This window comes from Manis javanica, chromosome 6, assembly GCF_040802235.1.
Source record: "Manis javanica isolate MJ-LG chromosome 6, MJ_LKY, whole genome shotgun sequence".
Taxonomy (NCBI): domain Eukaryota; kingdom Metazoa; phylum Chordata; class Mammalia; order Pholidota; family Manidae; genus Manis; species Manis javanica.
This window is the reverse complement of record NC_133161.1, coordinates 137,868,862-137,891,125: the sequence shown is the minus strand read 5'-3', so window position 1 is coordinate 137,891,125 and position 22,264 is coordinate 137,868,862. Positions and strand designations below refer to the sequence as shown.

General features: G+C 38.9%; 1 long non-coding RNA gene across 1 annotated transcript in view; it reads left to right on the top strand.

Moving 5' to 3' along the window:
- The first annotated feature begins 147 nt into the window (after positions 1–147).
- Positions 148–22,264, top strand: part of LOC108398835 (uncharacterized) — a 114,890-nt gene continuing 92,773 nt past the window's right edge. The window contains exon 1 of the long non-coding RNA XR_001853519.3: positions 148–255. This is a non-coding gene — a long non-coding RNA (uncharacterized lncRNA). The remainder of the gene's footprint in view (positions 256–22,264) is intronic.

Here is a 22,264-nt window from a genome sequence, read left to right as displayed (position 1 = left end):
GTGGAGCTGATAGGAGATCAGCAGGTGATAAGATTTCATATGAGATGAAACAGCTAGCTGAGTCAAATGGAAATGATTCATGGTTAACAAAGATTAAACATGCTTTCATGAAATTCCCCAGTTGCATTTCACAACCTCAGAGGGTGAGGAGCAAAAGCAAAGTTTACTTTCCCAGAGTTGAGAACTGTCAAGGATCATCACGGCAATGAGAGCGAGGCTCCGAGGGCGGCGGAGAAATGACAGCAGGGCCCTGAGGTGAGTAGAGAGGAGAGTGAGCTCAGGATGGAGGTCCTGGATACAGAGGAACAAGGAAAGGTAGGCTTACTGGAACTTACGGCTGAAACAAAGAACCAGGCTAGTGGAAATAAAGGCAAAGGGGACATTTAGGATAAGGCGGAAGAAATGAGAAAGGAACTGTTGCAAGTTCAAGACCCTAGAGGCAGAAGTGTGGGTTCTGAGTGGTGACGATGTGTGGCTGTGATGGTTAGAAATCAGTTAGTCTCTGGAGATGCTGGAGGTACAAGATCATCGGCTTGAATGTTGGCATAAAGGGTCAGGGAACAATCAGAAAAGTATAATGGCATTCACATGTTGACGTCCCAGGAAGAAACTGATTATCCTGGAGCTAGATAGGTAATGAGGGTGATGTGATAAAGGCTGCAAAGATTAGCAGATGTCTGGAGATAGTAAGGTGGCACGGTCTGGGTGCTGCAGTGTGCACAAGCAGACCCCTTCTGATTCTGGGTATCGGGAACGGGAGAGAAGGAATGGAGCTCTTTAGGAGTCCTCTAGGGGAAACAATAGTGTGTGATGGTTATCAGCAGAGGTTCTCGGTCAGAATACCTGATTTCTATCCCGGTCTGTTCCTTCCTAGCTGGGTAGTCATGAGTAAACTATGCAACTACCCAGTTTCCTCATCTCTAAAATGGCAATAACAGTGGTATCCACCTTATGCGGTTGCTGTGAAGAGTCATTGAAATAATTCATAAAAGAGAGTAGCATAAACCCACCACACTGTAAACACTCAATACAAATTCACTTTCATGTTGTTATTATTATTATTACCGTTATTATTGGAAAAGGTATACAGGAAGTGGTGTCATGGGGGACAAAGTGGTTCCAGTTAATCCAGCCAGGTGGACAGGAGTATTTAAAGAAAATAACAAGGATGTAAGATATTTTGCTTACAATGGAATTGGGCTTCCAAGCTTCACCCTGGTTCTTGTCCTCCGGGGAGCAGTGGTTTTCAAGAGAAGAGGGGGTGCAGCTGGTTGGGAAAACACCCAGGGGCTGGGGAAGAGGGAGGGGTTCCCACTGGCACCTCAAGTGAATTGTGCAGCAAAGGGATCATGAGGTTGGGAGTCAGGATAGAAGAAACAGCACTTCGGATCAGAGCTTTTTCAAATGTTCCTTTTTCTGGCTTGATTTGCCCCACAATGAGTCAGAAAACTGCTTTACTTTTCTTTTGATGAGAAGAATCCTAGCAATGCTTTGAAAATTAGAAGTTTTGAATGCAGGAAGACTTTTGCCCTTGTTTTACTAATAAATATTAAATTTAATGAAGGCTTTTGGTTCTTTCTTACTAATCTTCATAGTTTCTAAAAGTCTTTTTAAAAGTATATCATTAATTTGAAAGAAAACATTAAAGTATTAGTTATTACAATCCTAATCCCTTGCCCTGTCTTACAATGGGACAGATCTCAAAAAGGTGGTTTTTCTGGCAAGGGTTCTGTTTGCTCTTCATTGGGGAAGGCAGAACCCACCAAGAAGAGACCCTGAAGGAGGGAGAAAGAAGCAGGGCCCCTTCAAAGAGAGGGTGGTATGATGAGATTTGGGAGAGATTGAAGATGTGAGTGATAAAATTAGGTTTTCTGAGGACCAGAATTTGGGGGAAGAAAGAGGTGTTGAAAATCACTTTTTAGATAATTTTTTATGCAAGTTTTAAATCTTACAGAAAGTAGGAAAATCAGTTCAGTAAATAACAGTATATTCTCCATCTGTATAGGACAATTGGCAATGTGTTGCTAAATTTTCTCAATCTTTCTCTCTGGCTGTCTTTGTACCCATTTGGAGGGAAGCATTTAAAAGTGAGCTAAAGACATCCCAGCTCTTCATTCCTAAGTTCTTCAGTACGCATCTCCAAAAAACATCCGACAAGTGCAGTTACTATTTCTGCTTAACAAACCACTCCAAATTTAGTGGCATGATGTAGCAACCATTGATTCTGCGGGTCAGTAATCCACAGAGGGAAGGGTTGCCCCTGTTCTGCTATATCTGGGATTTCAGTTGAGATTGTTCAAATGGCTGGAAGCTGTAATTATCTGGAGACCTTTACAGATAAGCCTAGGAATGATGACTCCAGGTCTGGTCTTAGTTGGGTGTGGGGACTGGAACACCCACATCTGGCTTGGGCATCTCACCTATGGCATTTGAGTGTGAGAGGAAGTATCTTGAGGAAGAAATGGCCATTCCAGAAGGTGCAGGTAGAACCTGCTAAGGGTTTTCTGATATAGCTTTGGAAACCCTGAATCATCATATTTACCAAACCCAGACAGGTATAAACACATCCATATTGAAGGGAAGGGATCTAGATCCCTTCTTCTTCATGGGGTGTCAAAGATTTTGTAGCTACTTTTCAAAGCCACCACAAAGATGATCTCCTTCATAACACAACACTATTATCATACCAACAACAATAATTTCTGAATATCATCTAATACCAGTCATTCCACAATTATCTCAAAAATATCTTTATAGCTGAATTTTTAAATAATAAGATTCGATCAAGGACAATGCATTAAATTGCTTATTCTATATCTTAGTTCAAAGGGGTTTTTTAAAGAAGTCACCTGGTATAATGTGCAACATAAGGTCATTCTCTATTTGCCCAGGCAGCTGACTTTCAGTAAAAATCTAAACAGCTCTTTAATTTTCAGGGGTAAATTTGCAGTCTGTCTTTTTTGTTTTGGGTGTAATCATTATATTGAGATTGGCCTCAAAGCAGACTGAATGCACTTGGATTATTCATTTACTTACTAATAACTTATTGAGAGTAAACTATGTGCCAGGCACTCTGCCCGATGCTAGGCATATAAACATGAATGAGACAAAAAGAATATGGAAAACAAAACAAAATCCTCACAATCAATTTTCAGTGAGGCAGGGTACGCAGAAACTCGATGGGCAAGTACACTGTAGTACGATACCTGGTGTAACAAAAGGAGGTTTAGTAGGTGCCTCAGGAGCAGAGAAGGGAGGTCCTCACTCTTGGGGAGTCAGTCCAGAGTCCAGAAGAGGTACAGACATGTCTGCAGATGAATCACAAGACACGTGCTGTAACAGATGTAAGAGTAGAGCGTGGTGAAGAAAGTGCACACAAAACCATTGACTGGCCCAATTCCCGTAAATTAAAACCTAAATGCCTTAGTACATGTTGTCTCACCTTTCCTTCCTTCACTCATCCTAATCACCTTCCAACATCCAAACGTGTGTTCTTGCTCTCCAGCCTAGGCCAGTGACCTCGTCTCCTTCGTACATTTTATGTAATAAAGTTTAGACTTACCCTCAATATTTATTTAGACTTGTTTCTCGGCCCAGACACAAAGCCTGTGACTTCGACGCCCCACCCTGTGCTTCCCTTCCGCCCCCCACCCGCTTGGGTTTCTCCTGTGGAATCTGGAAAGTTGATGGGCTCCTTCTGACTCTGCCATTTTGGACGACATCCTGCTTCTCACGAGGGAAGCCATAAAGCCTGGCTCATTTGCATGAATCTCTGCAGTGGCCCTTCTGACCCCAGGGCTGTTAGAAGTACTCATTAGATCCTCTTTAATTAAATATGTAACACACATCATGCCGTCAACCATAGAAAAAAAAAAGAGGAAAGAAAAATACAAATCTAACAACGGCTCCCGCTCCTAATTAAAAGCAGTCTGTCTTGCCTGAGAGCAAGCTGGGGACAGTGCTTTTATCCTGGGCACAGCCGTGGGACCCCCGGTGCCAAAGCCAGGGGGCAGGGACATGAGGCTTTGCATGTGCCGAGGGGGCTGAGCGTTGTTGGGTGACAGTCTCCCTCCCTTCCCAGTAGGTGGGATCTAATTTCAGCTCCAAAATGGGATTCAAGGTAAGGACAAGCTTTCATTTCCTTTCATCCCACTTTTCAAATGCTCTCCGATTCAATGCCATGTAGTAGTAAATAGAATATAAGCACAGTGGGACGGTCTCACTAAGTAAAACCTCATGAAAGCTCAAAGAAAATGAGCCAAATGCATCAGTTGCTCATACGTGATGCCAGTAAGGAGTGAAGGGGCAGACGGGCATGGGGGCGCAAGGGGTGGGTTCCCAGAGTGTCTTTATTGTGTGCAGCACTGAAGGTTGAAGCCAGCATCCATAAGTAGGAGACTTCTCGCCTCACCTACTCACAACCTGGTTCTTAGATACCCCTTGAATTTTCCTCCTCCCCTCTCCTAATCTCTTCTCATCTTCATTCTACTCTTTCCAATTCCCTGTCTTCTAGAGAAACTCAGCAGAACCTCTTCACCCTCCACTTAAGCTGCCTTTCCTATTATATATGAATCTTGAAAGAGCTTCCCCATGCTCAGCTGCATCATAGTGTCTTTTACTCCTCTTTTCAATTATGGTGGCTCTTGAATTTCTATATTGGTGGGATAATCATGTTGAAAGGGAGGAAGGAGAGCTGGGAAGGAACTTGGCTACCTATGTTTTGCAAATCCTCTTCTTACTTGTTTGTTTGTTTGTTTGTTATAGCCTTAAAGGGCTGATGGAAACCCCCACTTTAGGTGCTGCTCCCAGATTAACTAGGAGTTCTGGATCTTTTACAAGACTTGCTTGATGTCAAGAGGAAGGTTCATTTTTAGCTCTGCTCTTCTCTTTAGTTTTTCACTCCAGTCCTCATCCACTGTCATGTCCCAATGGCCATCAGAGGGAGTGGGGAAGGAGGATATTCACAGCATTGATTGGCCGGGTTTGCTGCCAGCTCTTTGGGCACAAGAGCCATTGAATCTATTAAGATCTCTCAACCACAAACACTTAGCAAATAATTTAGCAAAAATTGTTGGACCCTATAATGTGCCAGACCTTATTTCAAATGCTAGGGACACGTCAGCAGACAAAGGAGAACATGCGCCTCTTCTCATAGAGTTCACATTTCGGTGTAGGCATCAGATAACAAAACAAATAAGTACCTAAATAGAGGGAATGTTAGGTAGTGTCGATGAAGGAAAAAAGGCAGGTCAAGCATTGGGAAGTGATAGAGGTTCCAGTGTAGACAGAGTGGCTGAGAAGGACTCTCCGGTGTATGCATATTTGAGCAAAGACCTGTGTGAAATGAGAATGAAACTATGGGACTATCTCGGGCAAGAGAAATGCCAGGATAGTATGTTCAAAAGTAGTGAGATTAGAGCTTGAGAATAGCATCTGAGAATGAGAAAGGAGGCTACTGTGGTTGGAACAGAGTGACTGATAGAAATAATAGGATTGTTCTCTTTGTAAAGTGCCAAAGTACAATTTCTAACCTTGTTACAACTTTGGACCACACTTACGTGTTCATCTTAATGTATGAGGATTGGAGAAAGGACAAGATTGGCTGCTGTTTGTCATATTCCCAATTTGGTTGTGGTTTGAAAAATCAAGGCAGGAAAGGGAGATGTTGAAATACAAGAAAGCCTTCATGGGTACAGTGTTACGTAATTCAATCACGGAAGTTAGAGACCCCAAACATAGAAACTTTTTCAAGACTTTGAACCTTGAAAGACTAAAGAGAAATAAACCGAGTCAAGAGGGTAAAGCAGGAATAAGGGATACTTAAAAATTTTATACTTAATGTGTGTAGAGAGGCATGGAATTGGATGGAAAAGGCTCTAGGCAATTTTTGACACAAGAAAAAAGCCAAAGTAGAATCAGTCACTTGTGAATCAAAAGACAGATAGATAATAGCTGAAGGAACAAATTGGAGTCTAGGTGTGGAGGATGAAATCAATGGCATAGTTAAGGTGTTAGATTTGAGAAGGGTACCGCTTCTTTCCCTGGCCGAGCAAGGACAAAGGACTCATGGGTGAAGATTTAGAGAAATATGGTAGTAGTATCTACAGTTCAGAACTCTTTCCCAAATTCAGGACATGTATATCTAGATCCATACATCTAACTGCCTTCTCACCATGTCTACTTGATTGTATAGTAGACCTCAATCTCACGAGGCCCAGAACTGAACTTCTGATCTTCTCCACGCACACCCAGATCTGCTGCGTCCTTATGTTTCCCAACTCAGATGAGAACAATTCATCTTCCCAGGTGATCAGGGCATCCTACCCCTTCTTTTTCTAACCTTATCAGCAACTTCTGTTATCTCTACCTTGAAAATCTGTCCAAAACCCACCTACTTCTTGCCACCTTTATAACTTCCACTTTGCTCTGAGTCACCACCATCTCTCTCACATCACGGGCTGTGATTGCCTCCTAACCAGTCTCCCTGCTACTCTATCTGCTACCTCTACCCTTGAAGCCTACTCTAACTCAGAGGCCAGAGCCATCCCGAAAAGCCAATGTCAGATCATATCACTGCTTAAAACTCGGGAATGGCTTTCCATTTCTGTCAGAGTAAAATTCCAAGTCCCTACAACTTCTGACAGACTCTGTGATCTGTTTTCTTCACACCCCACTACCTGTCTGACTGCATTACTACCACTCTCCACTTTGCTTATTCTGTTCCAGCCCACATTGGCTTCTTGGATAGCTCCTGAAGACATTAGACATCCTTCCTATTCATAGGGCATTTGCTCTATCTTATCCCTAAATCTGAATCCTCTTGCCCCATAACTGCCTAGCTAATTCCATCTTCTTTTTTAACTCTGCTCAAATTCCATGTTTTCAGTAAGGCCTATCCTGACTCCAGTTTTAATCCTTACTCTTTCCTGCCATTCACTTTTTACATAGTATTTATCATCATATAAGATATTGTGTGTTAGTAACTTATTATATTTAGTTTGTATCTCCCTCCTAGAAGTTTTTTTATGCAACTTTGTCATTTTATTTTGTTTTGTTTTGTTTAATTCACAGATGAATCCCAAACACTTATAATAATTCAGGTACTTTCTTTAATGAATCAGATAATAGAGAATCCTAAGGCACTTGTACTAGGTAATCTTGGTTTTCCTGGTAAATTGTAAGGCAAGGCCACTGGCTAAAAGTATTGTAGATGGTTGAAGAATTGAGATTTAGAAAGATTTTGGGACTATCTCTGAAGAGAGGAAGTAGGGAGTTATGTGGGTAGAAATAAAAATATTACTATCAGTAAGGGTCAAGCTCTTATTTAAAAAGATACAAAAGTATTATTATGGCAACGTGCATGACTGTATTACTGTCTTCAGAAATGCTTACCATTTGGTCTAAGGTAAACTGATTGGTAGTTCCCAAAATATGTTCACATTTTAATCCTTGGAATAGGTGACTATGACCTTATATGGCAAAACTGAATATTGCTTTTTATAGCAAAAGACATAATTAAGTTAACAATTTTAAGAGGAATTTATCCTGGATTATTTGAGTGGGCCCAGAATGCAATCACATGTATCCTTATAATAGAGAGACAGAATGAATTTTAAGACAGACACACAGAGGGGAAAAAATGCACATATACAGAAAGGCAATGTGAAAATGGAAGCAGAGATTGTAGTGATGTAGTCACAGGCCAGACAATGTCAAGGATTACCAGCAACTACCATAAGCAGGGAGAAGATATGGGATAGATTCTGCCCCAGAGCTTCTGGAAGAGCATGCCCTAACAACACCTGGATTTTAGACTTCTGGCCTTCAGAGCTGTGAGAGAATATGTATCTGTTTTTTAAGCCACGGAGTTGTGGTAATTTGTTATAGCAGCTCTAGGAAAGCAAAACAGGTTTTGGCTACTAAGAAAGCATAGCTTGCTTCTGTAACAATACCTGAAAAGGTGAAAGTGGCTTTAGAACTAGGTAAAGGCGGAGAGAATTTTAAGGTGCATAATAGAAACAGCCTAAATTGCCTTAAAGAGATGGTTGGTAGAAATGTGGTGATTCTGGTAGAAAAACTCTCTTTACTTTGAGGGAACCAGAGGTATCAGAAAGAAATGAGGAGCATGTTATTAGAAACCGGAGTAAGGTGATCCTTGTTACATAGTGGTGAGAAATTTGCTGAATTACATTCTGCAGTTGTGTGAAAAGCAGAATTAGTAAATGATTAGCACAGATATTTAGTTGAGGACATTTTCAAGCCCAATTTTAAAGGTGTGACCTGTTTCTTTTCATTGCTTATAGTAACATGTGAGAGGGAAGAGATAAATTGAGGAAAGAACTATTAAGCCAAAAGGAAGCTGAACTTGATGATTTGGAAATTTCTCAGCCTATCCAGATTGAATGCAATACTAACATTAGGAGATTCACTGTTGAGGAAATGTGCTCTACAGGAAAGGACAAGGGTGTGGCTGGACAGTCATCTGCTGGCAAAATCAGGTGTGTGACAAATGGATCCAATCAACCATATCAGCAGACACAAGAAATAGAGATGGAATTAGATAGGAAAGATCTTGGAAGGAGCCTTTGGTCTAATCATGTGACCCCTACGGCATACACGGGAAATCCACACAATTTTTGAAAATGTCATACCAGTAGAAGCACTGCCAGTTTGGACCAACACGGACAGAGGGAAGACAAGATGAAAGAAGACTGTTGCACTTTCCAAATTCTACACACAGGAAACTAATACACAATGCAAAAAATGGGAATTGCTATATAAATGGTAGCATTTACCCAACGTTGAGGGATAGAAAAATAAGTTTGACAGAACTTCAGTAACATGAACACTAGGGCACTAATAAAAATGCAAATAAAAGGACTTAGCAAGGGCCCAATCAGGGAGGGAGGCGAGAAGTTCTGTGACTATACCATGGATGGGGGGGTCACTTGACTGGAGTTCTCAATGAAATAACAAAGCAAGTCAATTTAGAGAGAAGATGTGGAAGAAATATGGGAAATTGGGGTCAAAGAAAAACATTATTAAATTTTACATACTGAGGGTCAACAATTTTCAGTGATAAAGACATCCAATGGGTGATCACACTGTGGAGAGCTGAAGCATACTAGAAATGAAAATTATTCAAAGGAATAAGGCTGAGTGTTGAGAGACAGGGTATAGATAAATGGGTAATGTGCACTTTGAAAATAGAGGTGGCTTTTAGATACCATACTGATGCCATGGTTGATAGAATCAGGAGTGCATACATTAGTATTTATATTTATATTCATATTTATATGTATATATTTATATCAGAATTCCATCCCTAAAGATTTGGAGCTATAACCAAGAAAGGTTGAGTCTTACCCACTAAAGATTCAGAAATTTAGCAGAAGAGACAAGAATGAAGAAGGTGTGTAGAGAAAAGTCAAGATAAGAGAGAAAACAGTGTGTAGGTCACCCTTTTAAGATGTGGCTGTATTTAGACAGCTTGTGTCGGTGATATACACCTATAGCCTTATATCTCTTTTTAAAATTATTGTATGTTTTTTTTTTGGTGGCTTAAAAAAAGCACTATACACACTGTTTGTCTTCAAAGCTTCAAAATCACCCTCCTTTTATATTTTTTGAAACTCTACTAGCATCAGCTTAATTCGGATGTTAATGCATTCCCCAATGCTGAAATGCAAATAGGTTCCCTTGTTATTTTTAATTCTGCTACATTTTAATCATATAAAGCATAGTAAATTTATAAGTAATCTGATTGTCCCAGGTAGCTTGATCTTTAAAATAGCCAACAATTTTCCTTTGTTCCATGTTATTTTACAAATTCAATTATAAGTGTATATTTTAACTTATTGTATTTTGAAGTATATCATACATTCAGAAGAGTCTACTAAAACGTGCATAACATCATATACAATTTCAAGAGTATTTAGAAAGCAAAGCTCATTGACCACTAGGCTGGTTAAGAATAATGCCTTGCCTGTTCTCTGGAAACCATTCTTTTCTGTCTCAAACCCAATTATATTCTGTTGTCTTTTTCACAAAGTAAACTATTTGTTTATGATTTCACAAAGTAAAATAATTTTTCTTATTGTGCCTTTTTTTTGTAGTTCCAATTGTGCATGTATTCTAAACACATATTTTTAAGTTTTAAAATGTTAAAATTTATAGAGACACTATTGAAAATACTCTCTGGAATTGTTTCTTTGCTCAAGATATTTATGTTTATTATTCATTCCTGTTGTTGTGTATAATAGCAGATCATTCATTTTTTTCTAGGCCAACTTTAAGCACCATCTCTTCCATGAAGTCTTCCAATCCTTCTACCAGATCCAATATGCCCTTTGAAAGACATTTAATTTTCCTTATTTTCCAAGAGTTCCTATATTCTGCCTTGTAGTATAATTTTGCATCACTTTTATATTTATTCCTGGTTTATTAGGTCTTTAAAGGCAAAGCATTTGTCTCAAATTTATTTTTATCCTCAGCAGCCCTAGATCTACTGATTATGCATAATTTATGCTTATAAAATGATTATTAAATGTATGATGTTGATACCTTCGGTATATATTTGGATGGAGGATGCTTTATTACCTATCTTCGAAAGTCTGGGTGGCTTCATTCTAAATATATCTCATCTGTTCCCCATCTTACTACATTATTGTTCACAATATGCTTAATGTTTGACTTCAATTACATTCTCAATGCATTTTTCATCTCTCAAAGGCTGTTTTCTTAATCTGCATACCTGCATCTGGCTAATACTGAAATTTTTGCTCAAAGGAAAACTGTTGGGTAAACAAAATGTAAGTGGGTTAAGGATTAATCAGAGTCAGGACCCGTACATCTATGCTTTCTGGACTAAACAAATGCAGTTAGAGGGACTCCAGGGATCCAAGCACAAAGAGAAGGAAACTGCCCTCGGGAAGGTGTGCGGCCGTGCAGCCTGTTTACTGCGGTCTCTGGGGTCCCTGCTGGAAGGAGCACGGTGGCTCCCGTGGCTTAAAGCCCTAGAGCCCCTGGATAGGAGCCTTTCTGAAACACTGGAAGATGCCTTTGCCTCATCTGAGCCGAAGAACTAGTGTATTTGGGAAAGCTCAAGTGAATCCCCCTAAGCTCCAAGCATGCAGAGTAAAACACAGCTTCCTTCTGAAGAGGAAATGAAGTGTTTTATTTCTTTATTTATTAGATTTGTTACTAACCGTACCCTGTGCCAGAGGCCCCAAGGCAGAAAAGCTTATTGTAAAATAATAGAGATAATTAAATTTTATATTACGAAACAGCAATCAATGCAACAAAACTAGGGTCTAGTCCACTGGGGATATAGAAACTAAAGAGGTGGGTTCTGCAGGATGCCCCAAGGCCAAACACCGCTGCTGTCTCTATTCTTCTCTCCCCTCCTTATCCATTAATATTTATTAAAAATTGCGGTCACTGGGTATCTCACATTTTCTTTCCCTACAAAGTAAGGTTGGAGCTTAATTCTATAAGCAACAGAGGAAAATCTCCCTTGGATAATGTTTCGGGTATTGACCCACGAAGAACTTTGAGTATAAGAAGACCAATTTGTAAAATTGGTTAATTTTTCCTCAAAGAGCTTTTAGTTCTTTGGTGCTGCTGCTGTCTTGGAACTGTCCTCCCAGAGCCCCCAGGGTGCACATCATACCCGCCCCCAGCTCATCTGTGGCGAATTCCACATAAACTTCCCCCTCTTCTTCCAGCACTCTCCCACACCCCTACTTTTCTCTTAAACTATATCTGCTTTGTCGTATGACATTTGCATTGTTTAACTCAATATATTTGCAAGTATGTATATTTCCCACAGGAATCATAGCATAGAGATAAAAACATAGGATTTAGTGTCCAGGAGACTTGGGTTTAGGGGAAACCCAAACCGTAGGATTCAGTATCTAATAGACTTAGGTCTAGGAGAGAGTCCTGGCTTTCTCATCTAGGTCATTAAATGATCTGTAGAAATTTTCTTAGTCCCTTTTAGATGCGCTTTCCACTGTTACCTAGAAAATGCAAGTATAACTTCACTTTTCTTCGGAAAGAAAAGTAAGCCAGTAACTTGTTAATTGGCTATCAAGAATTTGTTCTCACAAGAAAGAGAAGGCAGGTCTTGCAAAAGGCAATGAACAGCCATTCAGACAGAGAGACTGAGGTCTGGGGCCAGATGGATATCTGTCAAAAAAAGTAATTGCGGAGTTGAGCAAACTGGTGAGCTAACAGCCATTTCACCATCACAGTAGCAATGCAGCAAGAGATATGAAATTTACAGAGACTTTTAGAGCATACACAGAGATGCTTGCTAATTTGCAAATCACACAATTCATTGACATTTGAGATCTCAAGGGGACCATGGACTTACCTGGTAGCTACTGACATTCAAGTACAGCTCCGTAAGTGAGGGAGTTGAGACACAGAGAGTAAGTAACTTCCTGAAGAACACATAGCTAGCAAGTGGGGGAATTTAGAATCACATGCAAAACCCTTTAATTTAAAAGCTGTTCCGCAAAAAGAATTGGGATTCTTTGATTTTTTTGTATCAACTTGACTTAACAGGGGCTCAGTTTCACCGTGTAGATATTCTCCAGTGTCAGATTCCAGACTACCAAAGAATGAGGTAAATGAAATTTTAAGTAATGATGCATTCATTTACATAAGAATATTTCCCCCTCCTCTCCTCACCTAGTTATAAAGTGGGTAGAGGAGTGAACTGCAAGGTCTTCTAGCTGGACATCACTTCACAGTGAACCGTAATGAACTTCCTCATGATCAATGAACATATTGGTGGTGCGTCTTTCTGTCTGTACTTGCCCTGCTTGTTACTAAATATAACAACTACAAAACGGACACCTGAGAGATTGGGGTATTTTCCAGCAGAGCACTAAGCCAGGATGTTTGCAAAAGCAGCAACAGCCTGTGCTACACAGAGCAACAGAGCAGATGGGCCCAACAGGACACGATGGATAATGGTGCGCGTCACAGAAATCGCCAAGGTACGCATGACATGGTGAATTGCAAAGCTTGCTGCTTCCCTTGAGAACTCATATCACCAAACACCCAGGTCACTGTTTATTTCCTCTGTTTCACAAGGGGAAAAAAAGTACAATGAGAAAAGAAATAGAAAATGTCTTTATGAATCTGAACACTTGGCAAGAGATTGAACAACTTGGACTTGAAAAAAATTCTTTCCTATAATCCCTGTGGTAACAGCAACCGAAGGACTTGTAAACAGTCCTGGAACACAATCAGCCAATAGGTGGCAGTAGTGAGCAGAGCAAAAAAATCTGAATGGCGGATCCACCACTTAGTAGTTTTGAGAATTCAGTCCTCCACACTGGGGAAAGAGGCCAGGAGTCCTCACCTGTCATGGTTGTTATGAGGATTAGATGTGATGTACATGAAAATCACTAGGTTGGGGGCATCAGAGAAACTCAATTACTTATAACTGTAGTTGTTATTTTTATTATTACTAGGAGGACCATATGAGAAGTAATCTGACTGTACTCACAACAAGGAAAAAAATTGGTTTTCTGCATCACGGCTCATTATAAAAGAATGAGGTTCTCTGAGGAACTGATGGAGAACATCACCCAAACACCTGGAAGAATGTGGAAACACACTCATTAGTGCAATCAAAACAAACAAACAAAAATAAACATTTTATAAAAAGGTAGGGGAAGGCACAAATCAAACTGCAGAATTAAGACCATGGAAAGCAAAAGGGAAGACATGATGAAAACATAATGGATATAATAGGAAAAATAAATATCAGTGGGTCTCAGGTATCAGTGATACCAGTTTCTTCCACTGTAACACTCATGTCATACACTGAACATTGTCAATAAATAAAATATGACTGTTTACTTCAACAAAAAGTAATATATATGTATATATATGATTTCACATTTATATGCGATTTCATTAAAGCATCACTGATATTTAGTGGGATTTGAACATGGCTATAATGTAGTAATTGGGTGGATATCTTGCATCAACAAAACTCAACCACAGAAATGGCTGGAAAATAGCACTGTTAAGATATTCTTATCAGTAGAAATCTTCAACCTGAGGTTGGAGCATAATGGCGCATATGTGAATGTGGAATGGAAGCAGAAATGGAAAGAAGGGTTAAATGTCAGGGGAATGCTACCGACTCCGTACACCTACCATGTAGATGTATCTTAAACACAGTACGAATCTCCTCCGCAGAAAAGTACTGACCTAATGGGCTATTTTGATGATCCAGACACTTGAGAGTTTGAATCTTCTAAAAGTGGAACATCTTGTCAAAGCCATGACATGACTTGCTCTTATTTTGTATTTTAAATGGTGAAGAAAGTCACAAGGAAGAAACCGTTGCACTGATGTAATTCTGGCCATGGTGGCAAAACTGGTCACTGTCATGAGAAGGGCAAGGACCCTGCAGAAAGTAATCTTGCAATATTCACAGAAGCTTAGAGAGACACAGACTTGACTTCAGAACAGCAAAGTTAAAAATAATCAGAATGTGTGTGTGGTCATGTGACCCCAGGGAAAGAGACATGAAACATATCACAGCTTAAGAGAAGTAGGATGGTAATAACACTTGGGAAAAAAATCCATATAATCAGAAATTATTCTAATGATAAAGAAAAAGGGATATAAATCTAAAGGAACTAAGATAGCTGAAAGTCGAGTTCACATTTTAAAAGGACTTATGTTAAATATTGAAGGGGGAGAGTAAACATCAAGGGAATACCAAAAAGCAGCATGAGGCTGAGGAATAATGTTGGGTAGGCTAAATGTTAAAATAAGACAAGGATTTGAGAAAGATGCTTTAAAGAGCATAAAGGGATTTAAAAGCTATGTGCCGAGCAAGATGAACAAGAAAAGTGTCTTAGCCTGGGTTTTTCAAAAAGCAGAGCCTGGGATCTTGCAGGCTGGTAATTAATAAATTTCAAAGTGATCCCAAGCAGCAGGCTTGAGGGCAGAGGGAGAGAAACAGGAAGGAGGGAAAGCAGATAAAAGGATGCATTACACAACTGGTCACTGTGAGATGTTGAGAGAAACTGGTGTGAGACCCCCATGGAACCCTCTGGAGAGACTTCTGAGTGGCTCTCATGTCTGTCTGACCTAGAAATGAGAGTTAGATATATTATTCACCAGTTCCTATCCTTCAGTGGTTGAGGATGGCTCCTGGGGTGTTTATTCCCTGGCACTTCCACTGGCACTAGGTGAGGACCACCCGACGGGACCCCAAGCAGGAAGGGAGAAGGGTGCAGAGCAGAGGTGCAGGAGTTTGGGTGGGAGGGACCCTTTCTGGAATCGGTTGCTTCAGTCACAGCTGGAGTAAGAGATGAAGCCTAGACAACTTGAAGTTTGTCTAAGAGCTATTTGAGAAAGATATAAGGTATACAGAGAGCAGAAAGGAAAATTTAAATGCTTCAACTACAACTTCTCTCCTAAAAGAAAAAAAAACATGAAGCTATAAAGGGCAAGCCAAGCATCATTAAGAGAAAATGAAGCCATTTAGAAATGCCTGGCTGGTGATACCAGTTTCTTCCACCTTAACACTCATGAAGATGAAATAAGTAAGATGCACTAAAATTAAAATTGAAAGAAAAAAATGATACAAAGCAAAGTTGAAACAATATGTGCAGAAAGCATATTTGTGGAAGCCTTTCCATTTATGGTTAAAAAAAGGGGGGCATATACATGTATATATGAGCATATAACCAATTCATCTATCTCTGACTGTGTGACCTTGGACATGTCATTTAGCTCTATAATGCTCTTGCCCTTAGAGATCCGTTTATGTCATGTTAACTGCTGTGTCCCCAGATCCTAAAAGTGAGCCTGGCACAAAAAAGGTGCTTAATAACAGCTCTTAAATGAATAAAGGAGAAATGGATTGAAACACGATTTCATAGGGAACACTAAAAAAATATCTTGAAGACACAAACAATTTTAATGTAATAAAATTTATTTCATGGATCTATTGAGTTTTGTATGCTACACTCAGAGCACATATCTTATTTTCAAATTTCAATGAACAATTATAAACATTGATTAGCTTCTAGGTCATAAATAAAATTATTAAATCAGAAAATTGAGCAATAAAATGTTTTCTGGTCACAAAATAACAAACTGTAAATTAATAGCCGAAGTTTAAAAAAACAAGTAAAAATAAACCCCAGGAATCTGGTAATTTAAAACATTCTTTAAGAAACCTACTAGGACAAAAAAGAAATCAAAATTACAATAATAGGCTATTTAGAAAACAAAAGAAATAAAAAAATTACTTATTATTGTAATGCAATGCAAACTTAGTCTCAAGAGCAATAATCTTAAATGCTTTCACCATTAAAATAATAATAAAATAAAGGAATTTAGCAATCAACTTAATAAGTTGGAAAAGCAAGCACAGAATAAACCTAAGAAAATGGAGAACATATAATAAGTATAAAGATAGATTTTTAATGAATTCAAAAACAAAAGAATATGATTTCTCAGTAAATCCAAGAACTGTTTCTCTAAGCACAACACACCAATACCTACGAAAATGGCAAAAAGCAAATCTCACCAAGACAAAAAAGAAAAACAGATAATTTTTAAAAATGGGGACATAATAGGAGAGATTTACTTTTAATTCCAGGAAATACTATACACAGTTATGCAACATATTTAAAAAACTACAATAAATGGATGATTTCCTAAGAAAACAAATCAGTGTCCAAAAGTCAGTCAAGCAAAAGTAGAAAATTAGATTTGATCTGTAATCTAAAATAAATGTTCAGAAAGTCTCCAGTAACCTACCCGTGATCAAATAATCTTGCTATTAGAATTTCAAAGAGGAAATAATTCCTGTGTTCCGTAAATTGTTTGAAAGCATTGAAAAATGACAGTGTTATTTACTTCATGTTCTTAAGCTTGAATGTCACAAAAAGACCTGTGCAAGAAAGTACCCACCTACCCGAAAAACAAAGAAAACAAAAAACTTCTAAGTGAATTCACCGAGAGATATTGATGCAAAACTCTTAAACCATTAGCAAACCAAATTCAAGTTATCTTCAAATAATCATCAACATGACCAAGCAGGATTTGTTTTAAGATTGGACGTCCAGTATATTATCAGGAGAGAGATAACACGCATGTCTCTTATATCCCCAATACACACACAAAAATCACATAATCATCTCAAAAGATGGTGTGAAATGTTTGATAATCAATGTGTCTTAATAGTTCTTTCAGAAAAGCACAAACACATTAAAGAAATTAGGTTTAGAAGATTAAGCTCAGTTGCAAAACAATATCTATCTGACATCAACAGTTAACATCATACATGATGGCAAAAGCTAGAGGCAATCCCATTAAAAAAAAACATGACTCATGTCCACTATCTTCTTTACTTCTCAACTCTATTCTTCCACAATCAGAAAATGAAAGTTCAAAATGAAGAAGAACAAAAGCAAAGAAAGGAGAGGAAAACTTAGTAACATAAATAAATTAAGGACAGCTGATCATATTAATTGTGTTCAGGTTACTTGATACAATTTACATCCCAAGAAGAAATGGTACAAACAATCCACTGTGATGGATTAAGAATGAAGTCATGCCAGAGGCCGCTTGAGGTAAAACAATTTGTTTTACTATTTAAATATGGAAAAACTGTGGATTCTAAACTACGGACTAACACTATCCACAATTATTGCTGGGAACTTAATATTAATGCTAAAAGTGGTTAACAGAGGAGACAATTTGAGTTAAAATTTGAATTGACTTTGAACTTAAAGAGTTTACCAAGAATTTTTAGGTTAAGAGATTCAGTCATACCAATTTTAAATCTCTAAAAATCCTTCAGGATTAAAAGGGTAATTGATATAGTAATACATTAGGTTTAATACAATTTCACTTGCAGCTAGTTTTTTTTGGGAAAATATACTTTCCTATCCTTTTGAAAAATATGACAAGTGTGGACTATGGATCATACATGGGGTTCCTGCTGGCTGAGCAATGACATCTGAATTATGACGTGCATGGTTTGGGCAGCAAAGAAAGAGTTTAGGTTTGGAAGCTAGATGGGCCCGACTAACCAACTGGTTCCACTGTTACATTTATGGACCATGGACAAATTGCTTAATTTTTGCCCATCTTCCAGTGAGAATACTTTCCTTACATGAGAATAATAGAGATTAAAGTTGATTTATAGAAAGTACCTGAGCCAGCGCCTGGTGGTGTCCAGCACTGGGAAAGGGAAGCTTTGTTATCCTGGTGGCTTGAATAGGACACCTTAGTATTTAACTGTATTTTCTCATTTTCTGTATTCTTGATGCTCTGGCATCTGAGGCTTCCCCCAGTGGGAAGAGGCTAACCCTCCCAGGGTCAGGTAGCTGAAACTCTCCCAAGAGTGTTCTCTCCAAATGCAAACCAACCCGTTCAGTGCCTGTTTCCCCACCTGCCTTCTTTTATCAAGGGCCAGCAGCCCCAGACGCTGTCGGCTTCCCTTAACACATGCCCCAGCCAGGTCCTAGACCATTATAGATCACGCCTATATCCCAGAATACACCAAAATTGTTCAAACCTATCTACGTCACTTAACCTGCCTTGCTTGCCCGTTCCTGCCTGTGAAAAGCACAACAGAGGCTCGTACCTGTGCTTTCTGCTCTGACTGAGCCTGGCACTTCCTGGGCAGCCCTGCCTGGCATGCTGTGCCTCCCACTTCTAGGGATCTGTGCATATCACCTTCTTCCTGCATGACAGTCATCTCCTTGTCTGTGTATTTTACCCTATCTAATGAAAACAGATCCTGATGCATTTTCAAACAGCATGTCGTAAGATTGCTGCTGGCTATGTTATTCATAATGATTCTTTTTAATATCCTATAAACATGTTTAAAAAGAGGCATAGATTTAGATAAATTAGAGCCAGAATAAATTAAATTCTGGATGAGAATTAAAAGTCTAAAAGATCATGACAGGTTGACTTACAAGGTCAAATAGCACAGGGTGAAGTTAAAAGGCATACATCTGTAAGTCAGATATGTATCTATATATATCAGGTATAAATATGTATATTATATTTATTACATATGTATATAAAGGCTTATATGTATATGTATATGTGTGTGTGTATATGTCAGGCCCTATGTGTATCTATCTATCTATCTATCTGTCTATCTATCTATCTATCTATCTATCTATCTATCTATCTATCTATCTATCATCTATAGATACACACACACAAATACTTTAAAGAAATGATGCATTAAATGCAGAATTGGGGAAATATGGACTTACAACAATCCTGCAGGAAAAAAAAAGGAGCAATCTATACATATCTGCACATGTAGATGGCTTCAATTGTTGGGTGAGGCTGATGGTACAACATGGCTATTAAAAAGGGATGTGCAAATTGGAGTAGTGCTTTAGTTTGTCAAGACGAAGTAGAGGCTGTCCTCACTGCACTGTGTGCTGGGCAGACACAGTTTGGAGCTTTTTTTTCTTTGTAAGTCCTAGGAACTAAGGATCACAACTAGAGTTGGGAAATTGCAATGTGAAGGAGTGTAACATATAATGTCGATGGATCTGTAAAAGAGAAAGAACAGAATTATTTTTAAGTACCTGAGATGTTCTCATGTAGAAGAGGAAATAGACAGTGTCCTTTTACTTTATTAGGTTGAGTGGTGTCCAGTGAATGGATGTCCAAAAGAGGAATGTCCATCTCAGAGTTAAGGGGGAGAGGAAGGGTGGGAAGAAGTAACATTTCATTTGTTGAGGTTATATTATGTGCAAGACACTGCACTGTCTTGTACTCACATGTACCTTACTTTCTAATGTTTAATGTTCTCCAAATAGACTATGCATCCTTCTAATAACACTCCATGGAATATTTTATAAGGAAACCCATGGAAGATAAGATTTGATATCCTCTAAGCCCTCTTCAGATACTAAGAGTTTGTGATTTGTTAGCTAGCTGTCACATTCTAGGGAATGAGTTTGGAGCAGGGGCCAGAATATTTCTCAAGGCTCGTTGTTCCTATATAACCATAATCATAGAAAACAGAAGGTAGAGTCGGCATGTTTTCTTTCTTGAGCCGATTAAGGTGCTGCTTCCTATTATATGTCATATAAATATTTTTATCAGCTTATCTTTCGGAAAGGATCCCGTGTTTAATAATTTGTATTTTAACAGAAGCTCACATCCAAGTCAATATCACTTTCGCGGGCCAGGTTTACCACAGGCGGCTGTCTGGGGGTAGGCAACCATGTGTGCGCCATTGGTTAGCTCATACTACCTTAATGATCTAAAATGTCTAGAACTGAGGTAGTCCTGACTTTGTGACCCGCTTTAATTATACATAACATGGAAAAAACAATTTAAAAAAAGCAAGGTAGATAACTGCCATTTTGCCTCCTAGAGAAGTGGCATGACTCTTTGCTGAGAGGGTGGCCTTCTGTTTAGTAAACTACCTTGTTCATACGTGTGAGCCATGAAGCTCTAAGAACGTGAAATTCTGGGAGACCATGAAATCTACACAACAAAACTGAGGGGGCAATAAGTAAGAGCAGGGGAAATGTTCTGAGAACAGGGACAGAGCCAAGCAAATCGGAAGAAGTCTGCATGTATAAGGGAAAAATTCCATGAAGAAATGTTAATGAGAATTTCCCAGCAGTGGGGCTGGCTGGAGGAATTTTATGAAGATTCGTTTAAAAATGAATTCTGTATTTTGCTGCAGTGTAACAGCCACTTGTTCCATACTAACGTCTTTGAAGAATAGAGTTTTAGGTCATAACGGGGCTGTGTTGGTGTATGACTTTGCACTGGATAAGGAGAGAACAGTTGTGGAAGGGGAGCTGCACGTTCAGTAGGAATAGTTAATTCAAAATACAGGTACCCGCGAGATGGTATGTTAAGATGTGTGCAAAAATCTTAGAAAGGATATTGAGCTTCTTTTTAAAGACGAGAATAGTGGTTGAAGTTAATTTTATGTAAGTCTCAAAAGACAGGATGACCTCAGCTGACATCTAGATTGAATGTATAATTGCCTCAATTCTCTTTTTCATTGTGCTTCTTTAGAAACATCTTGAAAGTCAACCTTGGGAAACAATACAAACACATTCCTGTTATTCTGTTATTCATAGGGTCCAGGCTTTTTTTTAATTTAACTGAAAAGCTTTCATCCACTCACGTTGAAAGAAACAAAGGTAATATGCCTATGGAACATTTTTTTTTCCATCCAAATTGACTCATTGGATTTGACCCTTACATACCATGAGATGATTGCAAACTAGTTTCATACATTTAAAAGACTTTAATTTTTAATACGGTATCTTTCTTTAAAAGTTAGCTTGGCTTACAGCACACTGTTACAAAATGCCAAAGCAAAATCCATGCCATGTTACTGCCCCAAAGATTTTTCTGCAGGTTTCTAATTGATAGTTAAAGACATATGTCTAAACTGAAAATCCCATTGAAAAGCTGGCTCAGAACTTCCCACTGGCCAAGCTCCTGTGATTCCACCTTTGCTCATTCAGTCTTCAACTGGCAGGTGCCAACTTGAGCAGCTAGAACTATTTATGGGTAAACTTTCTCCTACATTTTCTTTATTGACCTAATACAATGGCATAGGAATACATTTCCAAATTAAATAAAAGATGGAACTGACACCCTAACAGCTGTAGAATAATTTCTGTTTTACTAGATTCTGAACTGTTTTCTCCCTCAAGTTATTTGAATGTGAGCCGAGGTGTGAACAAGGCAGGAATGAGAATCAATAATTAGGTTTGTTCTCTTTATACCTACTATGCTGGGAAATCTATTTCTTTTCCTCAGACTGATTATTATTTAGCATTTACCCAATACCCTCAAGCCAGGTCTCTACTGCAGCAGAATAAAAACTTCAGTAAAATCAAACAAAAACACACACCTGAACAACCTGGTTAGCCTGTTTCTACGAGGCTGTTTTATTGTCTTGGAGTGATCAGGTCCTGGGGGAAGGGGCTAGTGTCGCATAAACGGGGAGCTACTTTCTTGGATGGGAAATGTTATACACTATCCCATTGGGCCACTGTCATGTGTGACTGCTGAAAAAAAAAATCGAACAAGGGTCTCTAGAGAGATGCTTATTTCAATTTCTCCAGTCTGCCTTGCTCACCTATAATTTTCCCAGAAATGGTGAGCATTTCTAACCCTCATTGATTAGAGAGCAGGTCAAATCAAATAAGAGATGTCTTTTGAGAATAGGTCCAGAACCCTGGACCTTGAGAATATT